General features: G+C 35.8%; 1 long non-coding RNA gene across 1 annotated transcript; it reads left to right on the top strand.

Annotated features, from left to right (window-relative positions):
* Nucleotides 1-3,572: 3,572 nt before the first annotated feature.
* LOC148690344 (uncharacterized) lies at nt 3,573-4,942 on the top strand. Its single transcript, XR_015956575.1, has 5 exons — nt 3,573-3,767; nt 3,867-3,962; nt 4,133-4,217; nt 4,329-4,455; nt 4,639-4,942. It is a non-coding gene; the product is annotated as an uncharacterized LOC148690344 (long non-coding RNA).
* The last annotated feature ends 752 nt before the right edge of the window (nt 4,943-5,694 follow it).

Below are 5,694 nucleotides of genomic sequence, written 5' to 3' on the forward strand. Positions count from 1 at the left end.
TATGTTATGCTTTACGTTGTGAAATGCATAAAAATCTGGCTTACTTGGTCTCACTGATTAAGACTAAGATTCTCTCCCCTTCTTTTTTCATCCTCTTTTATCCCTTCTTTTCACATTCTTAAATTTTATCTTTCTCTTTCTCTAAAAAATTAATATAAGATGTTGACGTGATTTAACCGTGACCGTTTAAATAGAAAGGAGAGGAAGAGGAGGGAAAAAAAGAGGAGAGATAATCTTACTTCCACTTACTAGGATAGTTATACAAAGAGTCAACAGGATGTCCCACAAGTTGAAAGGCTGAGGTACAAAATTGCCGAAGAGAATCTTCAGAAACTTTGTACTGTGACTATGTTACTAATTCATGTAATTTTGTAGGCTGTATACATAACACGATAAATGATTAATTTGAAACTTAAGATTAATATAAGAAATAAGTATGTATGTGTCATAGTTGTAACTAATGGCAACTCTAGCTACTTGGTGAAGTTAGAGCTGCTAATCAATCCATTAGATTGTTAACGAGTACTCTGTTTAATTTGATATCACTAAAATATAACGGTGAGATTGGGCATCAAATAAATTTGCATAACAAAAAGTTAGAGTAGGATTCTGTCTCGTTCTATTCTTATTCTTGAAGGAGCTCAAGGATTTGCAGGTTGTGTGTGTTTGTAGGTGTTGTCATGGCATCTAAACGCATCTTGAAGCAGCTCAAGGATTTGCAGAAGGACCCCCTACCTCATGCAGTGCTGGTATTTGCTCCTTTTCCTTGAACAAATCCCTTGTCTTTTTATTAAATTTGGATCCCATATATAAAATTCTCTTAGAATTGTAGATGGTAATTCTAATTGCAGATAATTAGCGGGGTTTTTTCGATGATTTCAACTGTTTGCAGCTCAGATTTTTAGCCAAAAATTGGCCCCTTTTCATCAATTGAACAGAAAAGAAAAAAACTGAAATTTTAACCCTTTGCTTTATCAATTAGGAAATACAGATGTAGCAAATTTGTGGATGGTACACATAGAAAAACCGGGTCCTCATGTTTCTATATGTTGTTGTGGTCATGTTCCTCCATACAGTATCATTATTGAAACATGAGCTTTTGTGAGTCATATAATGGGTGAAATATGGATACCTGCACATGGTCCTTAGATATCTATTCATACATGCAGGTGATATATGTTTTGGGTACTTGGAAAACAACAACAACATATTTTGTTAAAAGGAGCATGCATATTTTTTGTTAAAAGTTGCAGCATGTATGTATTTTGGCTACTTGGACAAATTGCTTCTTACTGAAAGCAAAGCAGCAACATACATATATTTTGGCTATCTGGACAATCTGTTTGTTACTGAAACCAACTTGCATTTGTATATTTTGTGAACTTGGATATATGGTTGGATTAATGTATATAACGTAACAACTGTAGTTGTGTTTTGTGAACCTTCTTTTATGTTATTGGAAAATATTTTGAATTTGATGTATGGAATTTACTACTTTTCTTTGTTATTTGAAAATTTGTGTGGTTTTGAATAGGTATAAATATGAGAAAAGTTCAACAAACAAAGAAAGATTTGTCAAAATTTTTTTTCCTTCCCTTTTCTTATCCGGTTCAGTACCAAACACAGTATAAATAATACGGTCATTAGTCCAATACTGCACCAAATGCTTGACTAATTTAGTCAGTACTATCCGGTGACTATTTATCCTATCCAACAGAAATAGTCAGTACTGTCTGAGCTGCCAAATGAGGTAATGGTTGTGATTGGAATAGACAAAACATATTATGATTTATATACAAATGGTTTCATTTTACATTAAAGTCTTTTAGAATAAGATCTCACATCTATTGGACTACATGTGGTTAAGTTAGAGTCATTATTGCTGTAGGGTCACTCTACTCATCTCTCTGAAACTTTAATATGATATCAGAGCTATTTTTCTAGGCCCAAATATTGGGTTTGTATTTTTTTTTGGATCCCATTATTGGTTTGTTTCGAGTGCGTAATATTCACTGTCAAATAATTAGAGAAACAGGCCATAGACCACCCATAACCACACCAATTTTGTCTCATCTTAATCACCTATTACTAAGTATTGGGTTTATCACAAAAGACCACGGTGTTTTTAAGAGTGAATTCATATATTGTACCTTATTTTCTCAATCTCCTGATTTGGGACTTATATTTAACACGTGCCCTCCCATGTGACCAAAACATAGTGGGCCACAAGTGTAGCTGATCCCACTTCCGAGATTAAGCCCCAGTTTGGGGTTGAGGTGCTTTTTTAAAAAGCTGCCATGAAAAAAAGCTGATAAGGATTTTGGTGTTTGGTAAACATCCCAAAACAGCTTTATTTCAAAGTTTCACATGAAAAAAAGCCAAAAAGTGGAAGCTGCATTTTGCAGCTTTCAGAAGCCGCTTATTTTTCCAAAACGCGGAGCTACAGTACCCCATTAATGAATTTTTTCAATTTACCAAAACTGCCCCCTCCTTTCTCCTTTCTCCTTCTCCCGATCCTACACTCTGCACTCTCTCCTTCTCTGTTGCAAAAAACTCCCGCCGCTGCACTCTACACCCCTCTTCCCTCCCGCCGCTGCACCTCTTCCTCCTCCTCCTTTTCGTTTCTCTCCGTCACTCTCAACGCCACACCGCCGTCGCCTTCCAGGCACCAACTACTCGACTTGCTTTCAATTTTTGCTATAATTAATTAATTAAATTTTTAGGTTAGGGTTTGGCTGCTATTTTCTTTTGCTGCGTTGCAATTCTTCTTATCCCAGATTTTGTTTCTCGTAAAATTTCATACCCTTATTTTGGTTTTTCCATTTTTTCGATTTTGCCCTTTTCTCGCCTGTGTTCTCCTCTTCGTTTCCCTGTTCTCCTCTTCCTTCTTCTTCTCCTCCCATTCGTCGATTCGACTAGTTATCGTTGTTCACCGTCTATGGATAAATCTGTAATATTGTTGTATATCGCTGCCTTGGCAGCTTCGTTTCGATTAATTTCTTCTTCTGCTCTCTGCCCTCACGAGTCCGATTTCTTCCGTTACAGCCTTCAATCTCAATGCCCCATCTCGATCTCCCCCCACCCACCCCTCAAGGTGTGTTTTACACTTCCGATTTCTTACATAACTGATTAATTATTCATTTATTTGTTAATTTAATGTTTCTTTTGTTGTTGACTCTGTTGATTATTGAAAATCTCTTACTTTTATGGGTTGGTGATGTCTGGATTCAATTTCTTTTAGGATATTGTTTCAATTTTTAGTGAAATTTGGTGATTTAGAATGCTGGGTATTTCGGTTTTCAAGGTTTTAAATGCAAAAGGATAGTTGCTGTGATGTGCATTAGAGTGATGAAAGAAAAGATGAAAGTTTGAAAGAATTTGGATTTGTTAAGTCGCTGTATTTGTGATCAATGAGCTAAAGAATGAAATTAAGATAGAAATTTGAGATAGCTTTGTTACTGAGATGTACAAATATGTATTGACCTCATGGTAAAATAATTCCGTCAAAGCACTAAGGTCACCTGTTAGATAGGATTTCTGGCTAGTCACTCTGCGGGTGTGGTGATAGTAATGCGTTATCCACTGAAGAGCTTGCTACGAAGTAATTTTGTGCAAGTTTGTTTATCAGTGTTTGGTAGCCTATAATTTCTGTATTTAAACAGATCATCGCATCAGGTCCTTTTACCACAACAGACAACTTATTGTTTGAGCCTCTGAAAGAGCTTCTAGCATATGCAAGCAAAAAGCTGCCTCAGTTGCTTATATTGGTGAGTACCAACTTTTCTTGAATTGGATTTTTCTTAAACAAGATTATACTACTTGAACCATTCATGTTGTTTACGAACTGATTTTTTTTTTTTCCTCAGCTAGGACCATTTATTGATTCTGAACATCCAGAAATTAAGAAAGGAACAGTCGACAGGAGCTTTGATGAAATATTCCAAACTGAGATTCTTAGAAAGGTATGTTCTCCAAGCGTTGTGTAATAGTTGTGTTGAAGAACTCTCTCTATCCATGACCATTTTATATTATCTATCGGCGTTACAAATCTTTCGATCCCTGCTTTAGTTGCATTGATAAGCCAAAGTATGATATGATATGGATAAAGTTTTCATCCACATTCTGGTTTCAGGTCAAGATAGGTTGCTGCTCTCTGGATGTTCTCAAACCAGTGACCGCATGAGTAGACTTGCAAACCATATAATTAGCCAACGCAGGCAAGTCCTAATCTCTTAGAAGTTCTAGCGCATGATGGTAGTAGATCTATATGGTTTGAGGGGCTCTACTATCTGATATTCTAAACTTATTTTGCAATTTTTTTGGGACAGCTTTTATCCTCTGTATCCACCAGCAGAAGACACTCCATTGGATTTTTCGCTTGCTCTCGAAGCTCTAAACATCTCATTGATCCCAGATATTCTCATCTTACCCTCTGACATGAAGTATTTTGTGAAGGTAAATGTCAAAGCAATTCCAATTTCAATGTCAAAGCAATTCCAATAAATCGTACAGAAAGGTGCACCTCACCTCGCGCCGATAGAGATTGGGTTTTAAATTTTGCGACCGAGAGATATGTAACCAAGATGTTGAAATGTTTACCTACAGAAGCTAACGGGGATTTTACTTTTTTGAGTATAGGTACTGAACCTAGGCGAAAGAGGTGAAGAGAAAGATCAGGTTAAATGCATTTGTGTCAATCCGGGAAGACTTGCCAAGGGAGAAGGAGGAGGTACTTTCGTCGAGCTTGAGTACTACGGTAATCCTGACACAACGAATGCTTCGATTGTAAGCATATAAACATCGGATTTAAGTTAAATTTGTTGCAACTTGTACTCAATTTGCAGTAAGTTTCAAAAAGCTCCATAGGCTAGGGTCGATTGCACGTCATTTATGTGCTTTGTAACGACTGATGGTGATAAATTTATGGTGCATTTCATGCAAATATTAGTCACACTCGTTGATTGGTTCGTGTTGAAGTTCTCAACTAGCCCCGTTAGTTGATATGATTCTTGATTTTTAGCCCGTTTTAAACTTCGTTTGTATTACTAAACACACAAAAATTTAAGTATTGGAATCGTTTTAATACCCATGTTTTAGTAAATCGCAGAGAAGTCGAGAATCATAACGGTTCCAATTTTGATTTATATATTTACATTTAGGGATACATACAAATACAATTAGCAAATTACAGAGCATGGTTCTATGTCTTCATGTCCAATTAAGTACATTAACAATATTGCACTAATGAATTCTAACTATTCAGTCTAAAATATTTCAATTGAAGTAGTTTGTCATACTAATTAATATTTAAGATAAAGTTTATAAATATGTTTGTTTTACAAATAAAGTATATTTAGTAATTCACCTTTATTGGTTAAGAAAATTAAATTAATGGCACATCTAGTATTATACCCTTTTTGGTCATTTTACACAGTCACAGCTGTTTTACATAAAAGTTTACCAAACACTATCATACTGCTTTTTTTTTCCAAAAGCACTTTCACAAAAAAGTTTACCAAACACTCTGCTACTTTTTTTCACAGCCGCTTTTTCTCACAGCACAGCAGAAGCAGCTTTTTTTCAAAGCACAGCAATACCAAACCAGCCCTAAGTGTGGAAGCAGGGTGTTACATTAATCACAATCACTCAAGCATGAACCCATATGGACTGATAATCAAACCTGCTTTAGTACCA

Source organism: Pyrus communis, chromosome 15, assembly GCF_041283825.1.
Source record: "Pyrus communis isolate YQ-2024b chromosome 15, ASM4128382v1, whole genome shotgun sequence".
NCBI lineage: Eukaryota > Viridiplantae > Streptophyta > Magnoliopsida > Rosales > Rosaceae > Pyrus > Pyrus communis.